The 24,085-nt window shown below is 39.1% G+C and overlaps 1 protein-coding gene across 11 annotated transcripts in view; it reads left to right on the forward strand.

The window, feature by feature from the left end:
- The window catches only part of NRCAM (neuronal cell adhesion molecule), a 392,315-nt gene that overhangs the window by 182,637 nt on the left and 185,593 nt on the right, over positions 1 to 24,085 (forward strand). For 2 of the 11 annotated variants that reach the window (XM_066272164.1, XM_066272165.1), the window contains one exon: positions 6,981 to 7,085. The exons of the other annotated variants lie outside the window; for them this stretch is intronic. The gene's annotated coding sequence lies outside the window, so the exon portion shown is untranslated. The remainder of the gene's footprint in view (positions 1 to 6,980; positions 7,086 to 24,085) is intronic. 11 annotated transcript variants of the gene reach the window in all.

The raw sequence follows: 24,085 nt of genomic DNA on the forward strand, positions 1-24,085 counted from the left end.
CTAGTAGGTTTAGAGTTGCTATAAAGGTACAGCAACAGGGTGTGTTCACATGTAATTTCAATGTATTTTGTCATTCTGTGTATAGATATTTGTTCTTAGTGATTTCATGGGCCATTTTTTATATTGCCTGAAAACAATTTTCCAGTCAGATCTTATTCTTTCTTATCTGCTGCATTTCTATTTGTTATGTTTTTTATATTATGGTAGTGCAGTACTTTTCTGCACAAGGTGTGATTTAAGCTTTACCCATTCATCTTTTTTATTAAAAAGAGGATTCTATTGTAATTCTTTCTGCACTAGATTGAGAGTTTCCCCCAGGTTTTCTGTATTAGTCCTTCTGTATCACAAGAGGATGAGAAAAAGATTAGGGACATATTTCTTTTTAATACCATAATTGGATCTGTTAGAGATAGTTTATGAAATACCTTTAAAGATCACCTGTAAGATTATATTCCATGTGTCAGTTTTTTGAAGCTCATGAAATGAAACAGGTTGTGATTATAATCAACGAAGTTTTGCACCCTTGAAAACACCCCCAGAAACATCCATTATCGGCCTTTGTACAGGTGGACACGAGCAAGTGAGTTGGAAGACTCTCTGCTGTTTTCCTGGAGCAGTTGTCTGTTCACGTTTTCCATTGACAGTAGTGAAATGGCATTAGAATTGCCATACGTTTGTGTACTGCTTTTCAGTTTGCATTGTCTAGTTTGATCCTCTTAACTACTTTCTTCAGAAAGGGCAGGTATTTTTTTAGGATGAGAAAAGTAAGATTGAGGAAATTGGGTGCTGCACCCCAAGTTATTCAGCGAGAACATGCACAGCTGAATTCTGTCTCAGACTTTCGGGCCAGTGCTCTTTCCAAAACACCATGTTGGCCCCCTGTGCTGGATGTTTGCTTTTAAGATCAGACTATTTGAACTAAGCCCTTTAATAGGAAAGCTCTGGCAACAGCTGGTGTTAGGTGGATTAAAAAAAAATCAAAGCCCTTGGTTGGAAAGTGGAGTAATCAAGAGAGTGAGAGGAAAGGGAGAAAGACACTAAACCAAGTGAGTGATATTTAAAGTGCTGTGGGACAGGGGCACTGTGGGCCATGAAGTTCATGCCTCCTTCCTTTTCTCGCCATCTAAACAAGTCTCCTGCCCTCTGGGGCTTCTTTCCCTTGTCTGTTGTTTCTTTTGAGAAATTTGCCATGGTTCGTCACCAAAGGCCACTGGTAATTACAAAAAGGACTCCAGGGCACATTTCCCAAACTTCATATTATGGTTCGTTTCCAGAGACTAAGCTATCAAATCTATAAATCTTCCCTGTATGTGACATGGCCTAGGTCTCTTGTTTACCTGAATTACATTGAGAATCCCATTTATTTCAAATTGCATTTACTTGCCAGCTCTGCCTTCTTTTCATTCTGAATTTCCTTACGCTTTAAGTAACTGTGCTCTTATGCTTCAATTCTAATACTTTGTCAGCCCACTTCTCTCTGACTTTCCTGACTGTACTCTGGTTTCCAGGGCTTCATTTTTCTCAGGAAATCTCATTATGGATACTAAATTGTATTATAGCCTTGCCCAGAAATTCAAATGAAAACTGAAATGCTTTTCAAGCCGTGGCTCCAGTTGAAATTCTTGCCACCATGTCGTTAGTATAAAGTTTTTTAGTCTCCAGTGTCCAGATTATTAAGAGGTCCTTCAGCTACAGTGGTCTGTGGTACTGACCAGACCTGTTAATCCTGGAATGTGTGAGATCTTCGAGCCTTGGAAAGTAGACGAGTAATTAGATATATCTTTTTGTATTACCTTTGTCCCATCAACCACATTGTGCAATTATGTGGTTAACTAATTTTAAATATACATTTGTTTTGCTATTAAAAATTATTAGAAGAATTTAAAATGGCCCATAATTCATATCATTCAGATACCTCTGGGTGATAATTAGAAAAAGTCTAGTGATTTAAAGTTAAGGATAATACATTCAGCTATGAAATAACATGTAAATTTCTTCCTCTCAAGTCCTCCCTGAAGATAAAAATGCTGTTATCAATTTCTTATGTATCTTTCCAGAAATCTTTCTATGCATGTGCTAACCAAAATTGATCTCTTAAATATAGCATTCAAAGTTAAGATTACTACCTGATCACTTTGTGGATTTTATTTATTCATTCTGTAGATATTTATTGATCTTCTCTCTGTGTTCTAGGCACTGGGAATAGTGCATGAGCAAAAGCAGACAAAACTCTCTGTACTTAGGAAGACAACAAACAAAATAAGTTAATAAAATGTGTAAATATTTTAGATGGTACTTAGTGCTAAGGAGAAAAGTAAGGCAGGGAAAAGGGATAAGAGTTGGTTGCAGGTTGCTGCTTTGGACAAGGCCAGCCACGGACGGCACCAAGACAGTGAGTGGCCTGAGGAAGTCCCTGAAGCAGGTGCAGGAACAGGCAATGCAGATAGTTGGAGGAACTAGGGCCTAAGTATGGAGCCCAAGCTCAGGAAGAAACATTTTCTTTTAAATGTCAAAAGGTATTTTTTTTTTTTGGTAAGTCAGCCAAAATGAAGAAAAGGCTGAGAATTTATTTAAATAAATAATCCATTAAGAAATCCCATATATCATTTTATTTATAGGATGGAAATTCTCGTTCATACATATTCTTCAAAAAGTGAGACCCAGATAAAAAGTAAGAGTACGCCCATGTGCCTAGAGAAGACAGCGCTGAAACCCAGGCCTGTCTGGTGGCCAGTTCTTCCTTCACCACTGGTCCTGCAGTTGCTAAGGTCTTTTCTTTGGGGTTGGCTGTAAAGACTAATGTAACCAGACTAATGTGAGTTTCCTCCTTCTTGCACAAGGGCCATTTCCAGACTTTTCTTTGGGCAGCAGCCATGGCCACTACCCTCCTTGAGTACAGGAACTGTGCTGGGTGTAGCTGCCTCTCTTTGGCTTCTTGGCAATCAGGGCTCAGGACTTAGGCTTATCTGGTACACGTTGTCTAATTAGAGTGGTGCCTGCTAAAGATTTTTTTAAAAAGTATTAATTTTATAAGCACAGGCGTTAAAAGGCAATGAGCATTTGTTTGGTTTATATGGATATACAAGCATAGAAAAACAGGATAATACTTTGCTTCAAAAAATATTCTTGTTTATTCCTAGTAGGACTTCATTAAGTCAGAATGCAAGTGGGTTTATAGAGGGTACTGAAAACCAGAGCTACTGGCCTCACCCACACTCTCGTACCCAACCCAATCACTCCTCACCCACACCCCATGTCGGACAGAGGCTCTCGCTCCACAGTCACCCATACTGTAATGTGTTGCCTGTTGGAGAGTGTTCTTACTGAGAACCTGTGCTTTTGGAGAGCAGTGTTGAAAACAAGACAACAGACCCAGACTGGAGTCACTTGTGCTAAGACTTAAATTATAGTTTCAGCTCTCCCAAAAATAGAATCTTAAACTAGTCTCAGGAATCACCTGATCATCAGTAGTTAGGTAATCTGTCTCATTGACCCCTGTAATCCTCTAAAAGAAAGTAACCTTTCTGATAACCAACCCACTTTCTTGCCTGTTATAACTTCCTTGTTTCCATTCCCTTCTGCATATGAAAAAAAAGTCTTTCATTTTGCACAGCTCCTTGGATTTTCTTTCTGTCTGCTCATTAGATGCTGTCTGATTCAAATAGACCTTTCCTCAAAGTCTTAAAAATTTACAATATGCCTCAGTTTATCTTTTAACAGTAGTTTACTTGATGATTAGACTACATTCAAATGTGGTGTGTTGTTTGTTTTTGTGTGTGTGAGAGACTGAAAGAGACAGAGAGAGGGACAGACAGACAGGAAGGAAGAGAGATGAGAAGCATCAATTCTTTGTTGTAGCACCTTAGTTTCTCAGTGATTGCTTTCTCATATGTGCCTTGAGAAAGCAATGCTACAGCAGACCAAGTGACCCCTTGCTCAAGCCAGTGACCTTGGGCTCAAGCTGGTAAGCCCTGCTCAAACTGGCGACCTCAGGGTCTTGAACCTTGGTCCTCAGCATCCCAGTTCGATGCTCTATCCACTGCGCCACGGCCTGGTCAGGCTAAATGTGGCGTGGTTTGATACTTTCTAAAATGGTCTGATCGGATGCAAAGTATTATTATTGACAGGGAGGGAATGTAAGGGAAGGCTTTAAAGAAAAAAATACTTTTGTGTGTGTGTATGTGTGACGAAGACAGAGAGAGACAGAGGGACAGATAGGAACAGACAGGAAGAGAGAGAGATGAGAAGCATCAATTCTTCGTCATGGCACCTTAGTTGTTCATTGATTGCTTTCTCATATGTGCCTTGACCAGGGGGCTGCAGCAAAGCAAGTGACCCTCAAGCCAGCAACCTAGGGTTTTGCAAGCCTATGACCTCAGGGTTTTGAACCTGGGTCCTCTGCGTCCCAGCCCGATGCTCTATCCAGTGTGCCACTGCCTGGGCAGGCAAAAAAATACTTTCCGGCCCTGGCCGGTTTGCTCAGTGGTAGAGCGTTGGCCTGGCATGCAGAAGTCCCGGGTTCGATTCCCGTCCAGGGCACACAGGAGAAGTGCCCATCTGCTTCTCCACACCTCCCCCTCTCCTTCCTCTCTGTCTCTCTCTTCCCCTCCCACAGCCAAGGCTCCATTGGAGCAAAGATGGCCCGGGCGCTGGGGATGGCTCCTTGGCCTTGGCTCCAGGTGCTAGAGTGGCTCTGGTCACAGCAGAGCGACACCCTGGAGGGGCAGAGCATCGCCCCCTGGTGGGCGTGCCAGGTGGATCCCAGTCGGGTGCATGCGGGAGTCTGTCTGACTGTCTCTCCCCGTTTCTAGCTTCAGAAAAATACAAAAAAAAAAAAACAAAAAAAAACTTTCCTAGCCTGACCAGGCAGTGGCGCAGTGGATAGAGCGTTGGACTGGGATGCAGAGGACCCAGGTTTGAGACCCCAAGGTCGCCAGCTTGAGCGCGGGCTCATCTGGTTTGAGCAAAAGCCCACCAGCTTGAACCAAATGTCGCTGGCTCCAGCAGGGGTTACTTGGTCTGCTGAAGGCCCGCGGAAGAGGCACATATGAGAAAGCAATCAATGAACAACTAAGGTGTTGCAACACGCAATGAAAAACTAATAATTGATGCTTCTCATCTCTCTCTGTTCCTGTCTGTCTGTTCCTGTCTATCCCTCTCTCTGACTCACTCTCTGTCTCTGTAAAAAATTAATTAATTAAAAAAAAAAACTTTCCTAGACGTAGTTCAAATAAGAAACCACAGCTAGGTAAGGAAGAAGGATATGATTAATAATGAAAAGCTGTGAAAATCTTCCCTTGTGCCACTCTCACTGGGTCCAGCCACTAATAGCTGCCTTGGACTATTTTAATAGCCTTCCACGTGGCCTTCCTGTCTCAACGTTGCTCCCCTTCAGCCTATTCTCAATACAGCTGTTCCAGTGTTCATGTCACTCCCTGCTCAGAACCTCTCAAGGGCTTCTCAGTTCACTCAGCGTGAAAGCCAGAAGCCTTACATGATGTGCCAGCCTGGGTCGTCTGGTGCCTCATTCCATCTCTGCCTGCATCTCCTGCTTCTCTCCCCTTGCTCACTCCTTTTAACCACCCTGTTTTCAAGCATGCAAACTCCTCTCTCAGAGCCTTTGCATTTGCCTGGAACCTTCACCTTTCCTGCAAAGCCCTTTCCCAATGGCTCTCACACTCAGGTCCCTCAGATCCTGACTTATACTGTGCCTCCTCAAGGAGGTGTCACCCTGACCACCGTGTCTAAGATTGTGATTCTTCCCCAACTTTGTACTCACATCCTCTCGCCCCACTTTATTTTTTCATTCTAGCATATTATACTTATTTACTTCTTCGTTTTACTTATTGTATGTTTTCTCCCACTAGAATGTAAGCTGTGGGGGAGCAGGGACGCACTACTGTCTCCAGCACCTAGGACAGTGCCTGGTGCCTACTAGGCACTCTGTAGTGACTGTCACATGAATGAATGAATCATGGGACTGTAACTGGGGAAGAGAACTTGCATTCTTTAAAAGTATTGAAAGTCTTGGGATCACATAATAAAACCAACTTAAAATGAAAGCAGTACAGTGCCGACACAACCCTGTCCACTGACAGGCATGTTTCCTGGGCGGGCCAGGCAGCTGGTTCAGAAAGACAGGCCTGGCCTTCTCCAATGTCATGCTCTAATGCAGGTTGTGCTAGAGTAGCAATGAGACTAATGAGGGGAAAAAAGGTGGTGGAAATTGCAAATGCTTTTTTTGCTTCCAAAGCAAAAAAAATTGATAGGAAATAAATTAACAAAAAAATCTGTGTTGCTGAAAATACAAACTTCATTTATACTCTGATCTGTGCAGATATTCAAGCTCAGTGATCCCAGGTCAGAGGATTCTTATATTTGTACAGACCTTGCTCTGTTAATCACCTCTGACTAACCCTCTGAATTCCTTTTTATGATGGTGGCATTCTGATGAGAATGAAACCAAGCTCTTGTAACACCAGCAACATGTATAGAGCATTTAGCCAATTCCTAAAGGAATGGTCCCAGAGACCTTAAGAGGTCAGGATTATTAACCCCATTTTGTACTCAGAGAGGAAGTCATTTACTTCATGTCACCTGGTAAGCTATTGAATTCACAATTTAACTTCTTTATTTAGAAATATCATAAGTGCTAATTTAATACATGTCATGTTGCATTACAGATGACCTCTTTTTAAATGGAAAGCTTTATATTTGGATTTAACTTTGGTTAGTGACCTGGAACTAATAGTATTCCAGATTTCTCTAAGACCAGGGTTTCAGGTTCTCAAGTTGGAAGACTGATGTAGAGAACTGAGATATTTGAGAATCCTAAAGCCATTTTGGTGTGGACCAGGATTAGTCTACTCTGCTCAGGTACTGCTATAGAGACGTCTGTAATGGTAGACTTAGGTGTGATTAGGGGTCCTCCCAAGGTATAACTTAAATCCTGTTTGATTTTTTTTGCTTTTATTTTTTAGGTAAATGGAGTTCCCCTTGATTGAAAAAAGTAAATGTAACTAAAATGGAAAGTCAGTGCTTGCATAGATAACCGAGAAACAGTGCCAGTGCCAATCAGTGTTCTGGTAAGCACAGGATAAACATTGCTGACACTGCATCAGAGTTGTATTTGGAGCCCATTTTCTTTTGTTTCTGTTGCAGTTCACTTCTTTTTCCTTCCAGCACAGGATTATGAAAAGACCTCAAATTCAGTTCAGTGAACATGGCAACTAATCAGGAAGTTATGAGGGAAAATAAAAGTGAGGGACTACTTGGGAGTTTGTGTCTGTAGCAAGAAGAGACTGGAAAACTAGAGCATCTGAAGAGAAGTTGGAAGTGAAAGTGACTCTCCAACTTTGCATACTGATGGTACTGTCTAGCCTATATCCAAAGGTTTGAGAGTTTTTCAAACCTCTCTCATTTCATCTTTATAGTGAAATTTGTTTAGTTCAAACAACAACAAAATTTCCAACCAAATGATATTTTTAATTTTTAAAAATATTTTTCTACCTCTTCCTATTATGGGAAATGCATTCATTCTCCTTTACTATTCCTAAATCTTATTTACTGCATTTTATCCCTTTCTTTAAAGTCTTACTTATTATTTATAATATTTGCTAGGAATATAAACTACAGTTTTAATAATAATAGGTGATTTAGTTGGGTCTTTAAAACTTTGCTTTAAAAATCAGAAGAATTCTGCATATGAAATTTAAAAACAGTTTGTATCCAAGTATATTGTCGGTCAGACCAAAGTATAAATTGATAGAACAATAAAATTGCTAAGTTTTAAATCAAATCAGATTAAACTTTACAGTTAACACCTTTGGTAAGGCTAAAGCTCAAAAAGTGATGATAGTAGAGGCCTCTGTAAGCGAGCTATAATCCCAGGACCTGTGAAATCCAGTGCCTGTGCTAGTGTGTACTACAGTGTAGCTAATGCACCCTGGGAGCACTCTTCTGGCTGTATACATTGCTTCTCAAGGTAATTTACACAGAACAACAAATTGACAGATCAGAATTGTACAAATGACAATTGGGTGAGAAGGGGAATTATTCAAATTGTATGAGTTAAGTCTATAAAACATTTCTGACTTTGAGAGGTAATCTGTAATCTATTGTTCAGAGGTCAGATTAGCCCAAGACAGAATTAATAGTTTGCTCTTTCCTGCCCTTATTTTTAACCAAAATTTAAAATATAGAAATATCTGTCAGATATTTATTGAATTTTTAAATCTGCTTCAATTAGTGAGCATATGACTAACCGGACTCTATACAAAAGGTAGAGTATTCTTATTGCCTTATATATCTGCTCTGTGCACACATTAGGCCAGTCTGAGCTTTTATCTGTTCAACGGTAAATAGTAGCATTGATACCATATTTTAAAGAAAGAAATACTATCTGCGCATTGATTATTTGTTCAAGTTCTTAAATATTAATCAAATTGGTGCAACATTTAACTAAATGTTCCATTGTCACCTTATGTTAATGAAAAATGCCTAAGTAATCATATTTTGTGATGCTTAATACACTTTATTTTTTGATCAAATAATTTCATCGTTTGTCCCTCCATCCTCATGGAAGTATTCACTTTAAACAGTATTTATCAAGTGTAAGCAACTTAATTTAATAGACTAGCATTTTCAAGCAACTCATTTTTAATCAAATTTAGCTTCATTAGTAGATTAAATAATAGAATCTTAAGAGAGTCTATGTTTTGATAAATGCTATAGAATTAAAAATTGGAGTGATGTTTATAATTTCTTATTTGATCATAATTCTTTGATATATTAAACACTATCTTTGATCTGAAAGCTTCAAAGAGTTTCGCCTATTTTTATAATTGTATAGGAATTCACTTACAGTTCTTTTTTTTTTTTTGTATTTTTCTGAAGTTGGAAACAGGGAGAGACAGTCAAACAGACTCCCGCATGCGCCCGACTGGGATCCACCCGGCACGCCCACCAGGGGGCGACGCTCTGCCCACCAGGGAGCGATGCTGTGCCTCTCCGGGGCGTCGCTCTGCCGCGACCATAGCCACTCTAGCACCTGGGGCCAAGGCCAAGGAGCCATCCCCAGTGCCCGGGCCATCTTTGCTCCAATGAAGCCTTGGCTGCAGGAGGGGAAGAGAGAGACAGAGAGGAAGGAGGGGGAGGGGGGGTTGGAGAAGCAAATGGGCGCTTCTCCTATGTGCCCTGGCCGGGAATCGAACCTGGGTCCCCCGCACGCCAGGCCAACGCTCTACCGCTGAGCCAACCGGCCAGGGCCTCACTTACAGTTCTTGCTCTCATTTTCAGTTGGTCATTTTAAAATTGTTAGAGCATCAAGGTAAATATTCTTTTATTTTCTTTTTTTTTTTTTTTTAATAATTTTATTTTTAATGGGGCGACATCAATACATCAGGATACATATATTCAAAGATAACAAGTCCAGGTTATCTTGTCGTTCACTTATGTTGCATACCCATCACCCAAAGTCAGATTGTCCTCTGTCACCTTCTATCTAGTTTTCTTTGTGCCACTCCCCTCCCCTTTCTCCCTCCCTCTCCTCCCTCCCTCCCATAACCACCACACTCTTGTCCATGTCTCTTAGTCTTGTTGTTATGTCCCACCAATGTATGGAATCATGCAATTCTTAGTTTTTTTCTGATTTACTTATTTCACTCTGTATAATGATATCAAGATCCATCCATGTTGTTGTAAATCATCCAATGTCATCATTTCTTATGGCTGAGTAGTATTCCATAGTGTATATGTGCCACATCTTCTTTATCCAGTCATCTATTGACGGGCTTTTTGGTTGTTTCCATGTCCTGGCCACTGTGAACAATGCTGCAATGAACATGGGGCTGCATGTGTCTTTACGTATCAATGTTTCTGAGTTTCTGAGTTTTTCGGAGTATATACCCAGTACAGGGATTGCTGGGTCATAAGGTAGTTCCATTTTCAGTTTTTTGAGGAACCACCATACTTTCTTCCAAAATGGTTGTACTACTTTACATTCCCACCAACAGTGTACGAGGGTTCCTTTTTCTCCACAGCCTCTCCAACATTTGCTATTACCTGTCTTGTTAATAATAGCTAATCTAACAGGTGTGAGGTGGTATCTCATTGCAGTTTTGATTTTCATTTCTCTAATAACTAAAGAAGATGAGCATCTTTTCATATATCTGTTGGCCATTTCTATTTCTTCCTGGGAAAAGTGTCTGTTCATGTCCTCTTCCCATTTTTTTATTGGATTGTTTGTTTGTTTGTTGTTGAGTTTTATGAGTTCTTTGTATATTTTGGATATTAGGCCCTTATCTGAGCTGCCGTTAGAAAATATCATTTCCCATTTAGTTGGCTGTCTGTTTATTTTGTTATCAGTTTCTCTTGCTGAGCAAAAACTTCTTAGTCTGATGTAGTCCCATTCATTAATTTTTGCCTTCACTTCTCTTGCCATTGGAGTCAAATTCATAAAATGCTCTTTAAAACCCAGGTCCATGAGTTTAGTACCTATGTCTTCTTCTATGTGCTTAATTGTTTCAGGTCTTATGTTTAGATCTTTGATCCATTTTGAGTTAATTTTAGTACAGGGGGACAGACTGTAGTCCAGTTTCATTCTTTTGCATGTGGCTTTCCATTTTTCCCAGCACCATTTATTGAAGAGGCTTTCTTTTCTCCATTGTGTGTTCTTGGCCCCTTTATCAAAAATTATTTGACTATATATATGTGGTTTTATTTCTGGGTTTTCTATTCTGTTCCATTGGTCTGAGTGTCTATTTTTCTGCCAATACCATGCTGTTTTGATTGTCATGGCCCTATAATACAGTTTGAAGTCAGGTATTGTAATGCCCCCAGCTTCATTCTTTTTCTTTAGGATTGCTTTGGCTACTCGGGGTTTTTATAATTCCATATAAATCTGATGATTTTTTGTTCCATTTCTTTAAAAAATGTCATTGGAATTTTGATGGCAATTGCATTAAATTTGTATATTGCTTTGGGTAATATGGCCATCTTGATTATATTTATTCTTCTTAATCAAGAACAATGTATATTCTTCCATCTCATTATATCTTTTTCGATTTCCCTTAACAATGGTTTATAGTTTTCATTATATAAGTCCTTTACATTCTTTGTTATGTTTATTCCTAAGTATTTTATTTTTTTTTTTGCAATCGTGAAGGGGATTATTCTTTTGAGTTCGTTCTCAAATGTTTCATTGTTGGCATATAGAAAGGCTATTGACTTCTGTATGTTAATTTTGTATCCTGCGACCTTACTGTAGTGGCTTATTGTTTCTAGTAGTCCTTTTGTGGCATCTTTGGGGTTTTCGATGTGTAGGATCATATCATCTGCAAAAAGTGATACCTTTACTTCTTCTTTTTCGATATGGATGCCTTTTATTTCTTTGTCTTGTCTGATTGCTCTGGCTAGAACCTCTAGTACCACATTAAATAAGAGTGGAGAGAGTGGACAACCCTGTCTTGTTCCTGATTTAAGGGGGAAAGCATTCAGTTTAGTGCCATTTAATATGGTGTTAGCTGATGGTTTATCATATATGGCCTTTATCATGTTGAGATATTTTCCTTCTATACCCATTTTGTTGAGAGTCTTAAACATAAAATTGTGTTGTATTTTATCGAAAGCCTTTTCTGCGTCTATTGATAAGATCATGTGGTTTTTGTTCTTTGTTTTGTTGATATGGTGTATTACGTTAACCGTTTTACGTATGTTGAACCATCCTTGAGATTCTGGGATTAATCCCACTTGATCATGATGAATTATTTTTTTAATATGTTGTTGTATTCGATTTGCTAGTATTTTGTTTAGTATCTTAGCATCTGTATTCCTTAGAGATATTGGTCTGTAGTTTTCTTTTTTTGTGCCATCCTTGCCTGGTTTTGGTATGAGGGTTATGTTGGCCTCATAAAATGTGTTTGTAAGTATTGCTTCTTCAATTTTTTGGAAGACTTTGAGTAGAATAGGAACCAAGTCTTCTTTGAATGTTTGATAAAATTCGCTGGTATAGCCGTCTGGGCCTGGACTTTTATTTTGGGGGAGGTTTTTAATGGTTTTTTCTATTTCTTCTTTACTAATAGGTCTGTTTAGGCTTTCTGCTGCTTCTTGACTCAGTCTAGTAAGGTTGTATTGTTCTAAGAATTTATCCATTTCTTCTAGGTTGTTGAATTTAGTGGCATAAAGTTTTTCATAGTATTCTACAATAATTTTTTGTATATCTACGGTGTCTGTGGTGATTTCTCCTCTTTCATTTTGGATTTTGTTTATATGAGTTCTTTCTCTTTTTTCCTTGGTAAGTCTTGCCAAGGGTTTGTCAATTTTGTTGATCTTTTCAAAGAACCAGCTCCTTGTTCTATTAATTTTTTCTATAGTTTTTCTGTTCTCTATTTCATTTATTTCTGCTCTGATTTTTATTATCTCCTTTCTTCGGCTGGTTTTGGGTTGTCTTTGTTCTTCTATTTATAGTTCCTTAAGGTGTGAAGTTAAGTGGTTCACTTGGGCTCTCTCTTGATTGTTCATATATGCCTGAAGTGATATGAACTTCCCTCTTATCACTGCTTTTGCTGCATCCCATAGATTCTGATATGTCGTATTGTCATTTTCATTAGTCTCTATATATCTGTTGATCTCTGCACTTATTTCTTCTTTGACCCACTCATTTTTTAAAAGTGTGTTGTTTAGTTTCCACGTTTTTGTGGGGTTTTTTTCCTCTTTTTTGCAGTTGAATTCTAGTTTCAAGGCTTTATGATCAGAAAATATGCTTGGTGCAACTTCGACTTTTCTGAATTTGCTGATATTGTTTTTGTGGCCCAACATATGGTCAATTCTTGAGAATGATCCATGTACACTGGAGAAAAATGTATACTTAGTCACTTTGGGATGAAATGTCCTGTAGATGTCTATCATATCCAGGTGCTCTAGTGTTTTGTTTAAGGCCACTATATCTTTGTTGATTCTCTGTTTGGATGACCGATCTAGAGCCGTCAGTGGTGTATTGAGGTCTCCAAGTATGATTTTATTTATGTCAGTTTTTATTTTAAGGTCAATAAGTAGCTGTCTTATATATTTTAGTGCTCCTTGGTTTGGTGCATATATATTAAGAATTGTTATGTCTTCTTGATTCAGTGTCCCCTTAGCCTTTATGAAATGGCCATTTTTGTCTTTGAGTACTTTTGCTGTCTTGTAGTCAGCATTATCGGATATGAGTATTGCTACGCCTGCTTTTTTTGGATATTTGCTTGGAGTATTGTTTTCCAGCCTTTCACTTTGAATTTGGTTTTATCCCTGTTACTTAGATGAGTTTCTTGTAGGCAGCATACAGTTGGATTTTCTTTTTTAATCCATTTTTCTACTCTGTGCCTTTTTATTGGTGAGTTTAATCCGTTTACATTTAGTGTAATTATTGACATTTGTGCATTCCCTATTGCCATTTTATATATTGCTTTCTGTTAGTTTTGTGTCTGGTTTGATCCTTCTCTTTAGTTTTTCTATCTTTTGTTTTCATTTGGTTGTATTCCATACATCTTTCCACTGTTGCTATCTTTTTTATCTCATGTGCTTCTGTGGTGGTTTTTTCAATGGTGGTTACCTTTAAGTAATGAAAAGAGTTTCTACCCTGTTCATTGTAGCGCACTATTCTGTGAGTACTTTTGCACTCCATCGTCCTTTGCTACTGTTAATCTCTATCCTCTCCCCCCCCTTTCTTTTTGTTGTTGTCACAGTTTAAATTTGGTTTTATTGTGTTCTTGGTGGAGCTTTTACATGTGGCTTTGTTTTTGTTGTTGTTGTTGTTGTTCTTTGTATCTGATTGGAGAACCCTCTTTAGTAATTCCTGGAGTGGGGGTTTTCTGATGATAAATTCCCTCATCTTTTCTGTATCTGTGAATGTTTATATTTCTCCTTCATATTTGAAGGATAGCTTTGATGAGTATAGTATTCATGGCTGAAAGTTCCTCTCTTTCAGGACTTTAAATATTGGGGTCCACTCTCTTCTAGAGTTTTTGCTGAGAAATCTGATGTTAATCTAATGGGCCTTCCTTTATATGTTGTATTATTCTTTTCCCTGGCTGCCTTGAGAATTTTTTCTTTGCTGTTGGTTTGTGCCAATTTCATTATGATGTGCCTTGGAGTAGGTTTTTTGGGGTTAAGAAAACTCGGAGTTCTGTTTGCTTCTTGAATTTGAGGCTTTAATTCTTTCCACAGGCTTGGGAAGTTCTCATCTTTTATTTGTTTCATTATGTTCTCCATTCCATTTTCTCTCTCTTCTCCCTCTGATATACCTATTATTCTTATGTTATTCTTCTTGATGGAGTCAGATCATTCTTGTAGGGCTCTCTCATTTTTTTTAATTTTTGAGTCTCTTTCTTCTTCTCTCTGTTGTGCTTCAAGTTGCTTGTCTTCTATTTCACTAATCCTCTCTTCTCTCTGGCCTGTTCTATTAGCTAAGCTTGTTACCTCGTTTTTCAGCTCATGAATTGAGTTTTTCATCTCTGTTTGATTTGTTTTTATAGTTTCAGTTTCCTTGGAAATATATTCTTTGTGTTCATTGAGTTGTTTTCTGAGCTCCCTAAATTGCCTTTCTGTGTTTTCTTGTATATCTCGGATGATTTTTAGGATTTCTATCTTAAATTCTCTGTCATTTAGCTCCAAGGTTTCTAATATATTAAATTTTTTCTCCATAGATTTTTCCTCATCTAGCTGTGTTACCTCTCTTTCTTTTGTATCCATGATATTCGATTTTCTCTTCCTTAATGGCATCTGAGGGTGGTTTTGTTGATAGTATTAATGAGATTTAATAAAGAATAAAAAGTTAAAAAAATTGAAAAGAGTTGTTTTTTTAAAAAAATTAATAATGAAGAAAAATAAAATAAAATAAAAAATTTTAAAAAAGGAAAATATTACCCCTTCCTTTTTTCCTCTCCTCTCCTCTCCCCTCTTTCTTGAGACTAAATAGCACAAACAATGCCTGTAATGGAGGGCCTGAATTGGGGAGAAGTAATAAAGGGGCAAAAAAAAAAGGGGGGGTATGGATCCACACAAAGCAAATAAGAAAAAAATTTCTGTCAAGAGTAAAATGATTTGCTTTTAGGTGTTGGTTGACTGAGAGTTATGATGAAAGGAATAAGAGGGAAACAGGAAAATGGGGCGACAAATTAAAAAATTACTATTGTATTTAGTGGAACAAGAACTAGATAAAATGGAGAGGCAAGGATGGGAGCACTGCTAGTGTGTTAAAAAGGTGAAGTAAAAGCCCCCCAAAATGCCACAAACATAAGTTTGAGTCCCAGATAAGATATTGTTCATTATTGAGGTTTGAATGAGAGGAGACGTAAAGGAGAAAGGAAGAAACTAATATAGAGGGAGAAAAGAGAGAGAGAGAGATAAAAAAAAGAGGGAACCACTAAAAGAAGAAAAAAGACAAAAGAGGAGAGAGAGAGAGAGTTAAAGGTTTTGGAGTGCAACCCTCATAGAAAGGAAGAGGAAAGAAAAGATAATGGGAGATGTAACACTTATGGGTAGTGTAGTTCAAGGAGAGGAGAGAGTGAGACTGGCAGAAAGTTAAACGACCAAATTGGAGGAGGAAAAAAAAATATCAAGAATGAAGATAAGAGAAAGAAACGAACAAATATAATAAAATGGGATAGGTTATAAAGTCTGCGTATTATTCTTGATTTTGAGAGGTTATCTTCTTGCTTTTTTTTTTCTCTCCCTCTTCCTGGTTGGTGACTCTGTACCCCGGGTTCTGCCCCTTTGGCACGCTCAGGTAGAGGTTTGCAGTTGATAAGTCTCTATGGCGATGTCATGCATTGTGCTTTAGTCTCGTTGGCAGTCGAGGCTCATTAGCATGTATAGGCTGCGCCAGTGAGAGAGTCTGTTTTCCTGGAGCCTTTCTTCTAGTCTTTCCTTCCTCACTTAGTAGCCTGATAATCCAGCTATGGGGTTGCTGCTGCCTCTGCCTGGATAGTAAGAGGCTCAAAGAGCTGGCAACTCCCCACTCTATTCCCACTCAGCACAGGGCTCTGGGTAAGGCTCAGTCAGTCAGAGCTGCTAGCATAATCAGGCGGAGCTTCCGCCAACTCAAAGACCTCTGGCTCTGCCACTCTGTGGGATAACACGGGCGTGCACTGCCGAGGCACTTGGAGGTATCTCTCGCCCACTATCTGCGCACACAGACCAGGATATCAGGCCAGCACCCGCACGGAAAAGTTCCAGCCTTTGAATTGGCTCTCACTTTGTCCCCATGCACAGCTTTTTCAAGGCGCTGTGGCGGCCCGAGATTCCGCTTTTGGCCCACACAAAGGCCCCTGACTCTGCTCCTCTGTGGGATAACATGGGTGCGCACTGCCAAGGCACTCGGAGGAATCTCTTGCTCACTATTTGCGTGCGAAAACCAGGATATCAGGCTGGCCGCCTCACCCTCTGAGTGAAACCCCCACCCGCACGGAGAAGTTCCAGCGTTGGAATTAGTTCTCACTCCCTCCCCGTGCGTGGCTTTCCCAGGGTGCTGGGGCAGTCCGGAGATTCCGCTTTTGGACCACACAGAGGTCTCTGACTCTGCCCCTCTGTGGGATAACACGGGCACCCACTCCTGAGGTGCTCGGAGGAATCTCTTGCCCACTCTCCGTGTGCGCCGTCCAGGATATCAGGCCGGCCTCCTCACACTCTGAGTGAAACCCCTCCTGCACGGAAAAGTTCCAGCGTTGAAATTGGCTCTCGCTACCTCCCCGTGCGCGGCTTTCCCAGGGCACTGGGGCAGCCCGAGATTCTGCTTTTGGCCCACACAAAGGCCTCTGACTCTGCCCCTCTGTGGGACAACACGGGCGCCCACTCCCGGGGCTTTGGAAGGAATCTCTCGCCCGCTATCTGCATGCCCCAACCAGGAGATCGGGGAAAATGGCTGCCCCACTTGTCTTTCTTTGTCTGGGTTTGGCGCGAGTGTTAGCTTGTGTTGCCTGGGTTGCCACAGGAACAGTTTTTTCTCGGCTTGGATCTCCGTGCCACAGCCTGGTTCAGCAGTTTGTGCTGCGGGCTGGATCTATTCACCCCCTTTGCCCGCCTTAGTTTCTATATTCTCAGTCCCCAGTGAAAGCCGCCCTGTTTAGGTTAGTGAGGAAGGCGGAGTATTTCTTACTCCCTATTTCCTTCAGGGTTTGATTATATATTTAGCCAATATTTTGCTCGACCATACCTTCGGGTGTATTGCGAAACATCTGGAGGCTCCAAGGATAGGTTTTTCTGTTTCTGGTTGAAGATCTTGTTGAGTTTTGGGGTAGATTTATCGGTATCGCTTCCTACCACGCCATTACTCTGACGTCATCCAAGTATTCTTTTCTATCAAATGATTCTTCTCCCACCCTCCCCGACCCCAGCCTCCGCACAGTATATTGGTGGCTTCCATTGCCCTTAGTATAAAGACTAGAAGTCCACAGAGCTCTGTGAGCCAGGCCTCCACCTGCTTCTTCAGCCTCATTGAAACTGCCCTTCTTTCTCCTCTGCTTGCTCAGGCCATACTCGCCCTTTCCAACCCTGTTAATCAGCTCTCAGCGCAGTCATCAGTCTCTTTAGGAAGACTGACCTGCTTGACTAAGTCAGTTCACACCACCACACATTCTGAGAGCTCCGCACATCTCTCTTTTGATGACTTTTCAAAGTTGATATTTTCCTATGGTTATTTGGTCAGTCTCTCTCTCCTGCAGTAGACTATAAGCTTTACGAGGGCCAGGAAGGGTCTGGTTTTCTGAGGTTCTCATTGTTAGTTCTCAGCATTGTTTTGCTTGTGCCCAGCATAGAGACTGGCAAATGATAGACATTTTATAAATATTTGTTGAGTGAATTAGGGATTAAATAAATAAAACAATGCCATATGAGGGCAGGATTATTTTTTTATTCTGTTCACTACTGTATCTTCAGGGCCTAGAACAGTGCCTGGGTCATAAGAGTTGCTCATTAAATATGTATATATGTTGAATGAATTCATCTTTTTCTGACTTTCCAAAAACATAGAAAGTATTGATGGGATAATGTAGAATGTAACTTGAATTTTTTTGCCTGCAAACATCCTATTATATTCATTAACTCACAGAGTTAGAAGGGATCAATAGCCATGTTTCTTTTTTTATTGTGGTAAAATATATTTAACAAAAAATTTACCATTTTAACCACTAAGTATAGAGTTCAGTGGTATTAAGTATATTCTCCAGAACTCTGTCATCATCCTAGACTGAAAGTGCCCATTTAGCAGTCACTCCCCATATAGCCATGTGGTTTCATACAATGTGTTTTATTTGCTTTAGAATCTTTTCTTCCCAGCACTTCCCAGGAGTTCAATACATAAAATGTGTGAACGTGCTTTTGCTTCTTGAATAGAGTTGGGTGCCTCTCCTTCCTGTTTTATTCTGTATCTTGGTTGGTGGTAACATTATCTGGAGACTTGGTTCCAAGTCAGGGTAGCCAGGGGAGGGTGGGGAATCTGGAGCCACACTGCAGAACAATTGCCCACCCAGCTATAAGATCTCCTCTACCCAATTCAAACCCTGAAGTAATCTTTGTTTCTTCCTTCTCCTCATCACCAGCCCCTATACACACACACACACACACATACACACACTGATACACATTCACAGTCACTCTTCTAAGACTTGGAGCTGCTTAAGGGTTGGGCTTGTGTCTTACTTGTCTAGATTCCCAGAGCTCTGTACTGTTTGTTGTCAGAGTATGTTTTCCACCTTTCCCAAAACTTTTACTTTCTTCTAGGTAGGAAATTGACAGTCTCACAAAGTGGTATATCTCACTTTATTTTATCTTATTTTTCCATTGATTTGAGAGAGAGAGAGAGAGGGGGAGAGAGAATAGATGGGGAGAGAGAGAGAAAGAGAGAGAGAAAAACATCAACTCGTTCCACTTATGAAGTTAGTTCCATTTATTTGTGCACTTCCTGATTACTTCTCAGATGTGCCCTGACCAGACATCAAACCCATGTCCTCAGTGCATTGGGATGATGCTCCATTAAGCCACGCAGCCAGGGTCTGTTTCACAGTTTAACCATCATTTCCCTAGAGCCATTCTTCATCGTGCTCATGGTGTGTCCCATGACCACCTGCATCAGAACCCACTGGGGCTGCCTATTAGGAAGGTGGATTTCCAGGCCCTGCCTGGACCTACTGAATCAGATTCTCTCAAAAACCTTTAGTCTTCCCCATGTTCTAGGTACAGTGTTGTTTTGTATAGTATCACATAAATCTTTTCTATTAGTTTGGTTTATATTTACTGAAGTTGAAAAATAGTTTCTCACTAGTTGCTATAAAAATTCTTAGGACTTTCATATATTTACTGGTAATTTAGCCTCCTTTAAACTTTTTCTTCCCTAGGAGAAGTATACACTGTTACTTTGTCTTTAATAGGACTTATTTAATATCCTTTCATCACTTTTGCTCTCCTGCTTTGAATACACTAATATTTTAAAGGTAAATCTGTTTCTTTTATATTATAAACCCAGAAAAAGAATGAATGGAGAATAAATTAAATTAAGCTTTCTATTATGGTCATGACACTCTGACTCTACTAGGTAGGGCAGAGCTAGCCGGCATAACAAATCCCCCAATTGTAAAAACTTCACTTGATTAGATCCTACACGTGTGACAGTCCATTGCTTATGATGTAGATCATGTGGATGAAGAGAAAGGTCTGTGCTCATCACCCTTCAGGGACCTATGCTGACAGAGGCCATGCCATGTGCCTTCCAGTCACACTGAGCATTGACATCTAGCCCACATTGGAGAGATAAGAGGGGTGGGAAAGGCCCACTTGCTTCTTAAACATCTGGGCAAAGAAGTGATACATATTTGTTCTCTTTTGAAAATTTTTTTATGATTTTAATTTGTGTTTACAAAGATTCAAGTGTCCCACCAAATATATCTCCCCCCATCACCTTATTCCCCTCAGCCCCCCCATCCCCCCTCCTGCCAACACCTTCCCCCCTTCCCTCCAGGATTTTCTGTCCTGTTCTTTATAATGCTGTTATGTATATGCAGTTTCATTAATCTCTTTCCCCTCTCTGATCCCCTCTTCTCTTCTATTTTCCCTCTGACGCTTTCCCTCTGGTCCCTTTGATTCCGCCTCTGCCTCTGTTCCATTGCTCAGTTCACATTATTCGTTGGATTCCTCAAATGAGTGAGGTCATATGATATTTTTCTTTCTCTGCCTGGCTTATTTCACTTAGCATGATTGATTCTAGGTCCTTCCATGTTGTCATGAAAGGTAAGATTTCCTTCTTCCTCATGGCCACGTAGTATTCCATTGTGTATATGTACCACTGCTTTTTAATCCACTCGTCCATTCATGGACACTTGGGCTGTTTCCAAATCTTGGCTATTGTAAATAATGCTGCAATAAACATGAGGTGCATTTCATCTTTTGAATCAGTGATTTCGTAGGATATATTTCTAAAAGTGGGATAGCTGGGTCAAAGGGCAGTTCCATTTTTAATTTTTTGAGGAATCTTCATACTGTTTTTCACAGTGGCTGCACCAGTCTGCATCCCCACCAGCAGTGCAGGAGAGTTCCCTTTTCTCCACACCGTCTCCAGCACTTATTATGTGTTGTTTTGTTAATATACGCCATTCTGATAGGTGAGAGGTGATCTCTCATTGTGGTTTTAATTTGCATTTCTCTAATGATTAGTGATGTTGAACAATTTTTCATCTGCCTATTGGCCATCTGTATGTCCTCTTTGGAGAAGTGTCCATTTCTTTTGCCCATTTTTTGATTAGATTGTTTATCTTCCTGGTGTTGAGTTTTACAAGTTCTTTATAAATTTTGGTTATTAACCTTTATCAGATGTATTGGCGAATATATGCTCCCATTTTGTGGGTTGTCTTTTTATTCTGTTCTTATGGTCTTTAGCTGTGCAAAAAGCTTTTTAGTTTGGTAAAGTCCCATTTGTTTATCCTGTCCTTTATTTCTCTTACCCGTGGAGATAAATCAGCAAAACTATTGCTACGAGAGATATCGGAGAGTTCACTGCTTATGTTTCTTTTAAAATGTTTATGGTTTCACACCTTATATTTAAGTCCTTTATCCATTTTCAGTTTATTTTTGTGAATGGGGTAAGCTAGTGATCCAGTTTCATTTTTTTGCAAATATCTGTCCAATTTTCCCAACACCACTTATTAAAGAGACTGTCTTTACCCTAGTGTATGCTCTTACCTCCTTTGTCAAATATCAATTGCCCATATAGGTGTGGGTTTATTTCTGGGTTCTCTATTCTGTTCCATTGATCTGTATGCCTGTTCTTATGCCAGTACCAGGCTGTTTTGAGTACGATGGCCCTGTAGTATAACTTGATATCAGGAAGTGTGATACCACCCACTTTATTCTTCTTTTTCAGGATTGCTGAGGCTATTTGTGTTCTTTTTTGGTTCCATATAAATTTTTGGAATATTTGTTCTATATCTTTGAAGTATGTCATTGGTATTTTAATAGGAATCGCACTGAATTTATAGATTGCTCTGGATAATATAGACATTTTAATGATGTTTATTTTTCCTGTCCATGAACACGGTATATGCTTCCAATTCTTTGTATCTTCTTTGATTTACTTTATCAATGTTTTATAATTTTTTGAGTACAAGTCTTTAACCTCTTCAGTTAAATTTACTCCTAGGAACTTTATTTATTTTGTTGCAGTGGTGAAGGGGATTCTTTTCTTAATTTCTCTTTCAGAGAGTTCATTGTTGGTATATAAAAATGCCACTGATTTCTGAATATTGATTTTATATCCTACCACCTTGCTGAATTTATTTATCAGGTCCAGTAGTTTTTTGACTGAGACTTTAGGGTTTTCTATATACAATATCATATCATCTGCAAATAATGATAGTTTTACTTCTTCTTTTCCAATTTGAGTGCCTTCCATCTCTTCTTGTCTGATTGCTGTGGCTAGGATTTCCAAAACTATGTTGAATAAGAGTGGTGAAAAGGGGCACCCCTGCCTTGTTCCTGATCTCAAATGGATTTCTTTTAATTTTTGCCCATTAATTATGATGTTGGCTTTGGGTTTGTCATAGATGGCCTTTATCATGTTGAAGTATGTTCCCTGTATTCCCACTTTGCTGAGAGTTTTGATCATAAATAGGTGCTGGATTTTATCAAATGCTTTTTCTGCATCTATTGATGTTATCATGTGATTTTAATCTTTTTTTTGGTTTATGTGTTGAATCACATTGATTTGCAGATATTGTACCAGCCTTGTCTCCCTAGAATAAATTCCATACATCATGATGATGATGTATGATTTTTTTGTGTGTATTGCTGGATCCAGTTTGCTACTATTTTGTTGAAAATTTTAGTATCTAAATTCATCCAGGATATTGGTCTATAGTTTTCTTTCTTTGTAGTGTCTTTGCCTAGTTTTGGAATCAGTATTATGCTCGCCTCATAAAAGGAGTTTGGAAGTCTTCCCTCCTCTTGAATTTTTTGAAATAGATTAAGGATAGGAGTTAGTTCTTCTTTAAATATTTGGTAAAATTTGCCTGTGAAGCCATCTGGCCCATGACTTTTGATTATTGGGAGTTTTTTGATAACTATTTCAATCTCATTTGATGAAATCAGTCTGTTCAGGTTTTCTGATTTTTATATATTGATTTATGAAAGATTATATGTTTCAAGGAATTTGTCCATTTTGCCTAGGTTATCTAATTTTATGGCATACAGTTCTTCATAGTATTTTCTTACAGTTCTTTTTATTTCTGCTGTGTCAGTTGTTACTTCTTCTCTCTCATTTCTAATTTTATTTATTTGAGTCCTCTCTTTTTTTTTCTTGGTGAGTCTGGTTAAAGATTCATCTATCTTGTTTACCTTTTCAAAGAACCAGCTCTTGGTTTCATTGATTCTCTGTATTGTTTTTTTAGCCTCTATGTCATTTATTTCCACTCTGATCTTTATTATTTCTTTCCTTCTACTTCCTCTGGGTTTTACTTGCTGTTCTTTTTTCAGTTCTTTTAAATGCAGGGTTAAATTTTTTATTTGAGCTTTTTTCTAGCTTCTTAAGATATGCCTATAATGCTATGAATTTCCCTCTCAGGACTGCTTTTGCTGTGTCCCATAAATTTTGAGTTGTTATATGTTCGTTTTTGTTTATTTCAAGGAAATTTTTAATTTCCTCCTTAATCTCATTGATAACCCATTTGTTATTCAATAACATGCTGTTTAGTTTCCAAGTGTTTGAGTGTTTTTTAGTTTTTCTATTGTAGTTGATTTGTAGTTTCATGCCATTGTGATATGAGAAAATGCTTGATATGATTTCAATCTTCTTAAATTTTTTGAGACTCATTTTATGACATAACATGTGGTCTATCCGAGAGAATGTACCATGAGCACTTGAAAAGAATGTATATTCTGCTGCTTTAGGGTGAAAGGTTCTGAAGATATTTATTACATCCAGTTGATCTAGTCTGTCTGTTTTTTTGTTTTTTTACAGAGCCAGAGAGAGTCAGAGAGGGAGATATATAGGGACAGACAGACAGGAACAGAGAGAGATGAGAAGCATCAATCATTAGTTTTTCGTTGCGACACCTTAGTTGTCCATTGATTGCTTTCTCATATGTGCCTTGACCGTGGGGTGACAGCAGACTGAGTAACCCCTTGCTCGAGCCAGTAATCTTGGGTCCAAGCTGGTCAGCTTTTGTTCAAACATGGTAAGCCCGCGCTCAAGCTGGCAAGACCTTAGGGTCTCGAACTGGGTCCTCCGCATCCCAGTCCATCGCTCTATTCACTGCACCACCACCTGGTCAGGCTGATCTAGTGTGTCTTTTAAGTCTGTTGTTTCTTTGTTAATTTTCTTTCTTTAGGATCTATCCAGTGATGTTAATGAGATATTAAAATATCCTACTATTATAGTATTGCTGTTGATCTCGCCCTTTATGCCCATCAAAATCTACTTTATATATTCAGATGTTCCTATATTAGGTGCATACATATTTATAATGGTTATATGTTCCTGTTGGATTGCTCCCTTTATCCTTATTTAGTGACCTTCTTTATCCCTTACTATAGCCTTTGTTTTAAAGTCTATTTTGTCCGATATAAG

This window comes from Saccopteryx bilineata, chromosome 4 (genome assembly GCF_036850765.1).
Source record: "Saccopteryx bilineata isolate mSacBil1 chromosome 4, mSacBil1_pri_phased_curated, whole genome shotgun sequence".
NCBI classification, from domain to species: Eukaryota; Metazoa; Chordata; class Mammalia; order Chiroptera; family Emballonuridae; genus Saccopteryx; species Saccopteryx bilineata.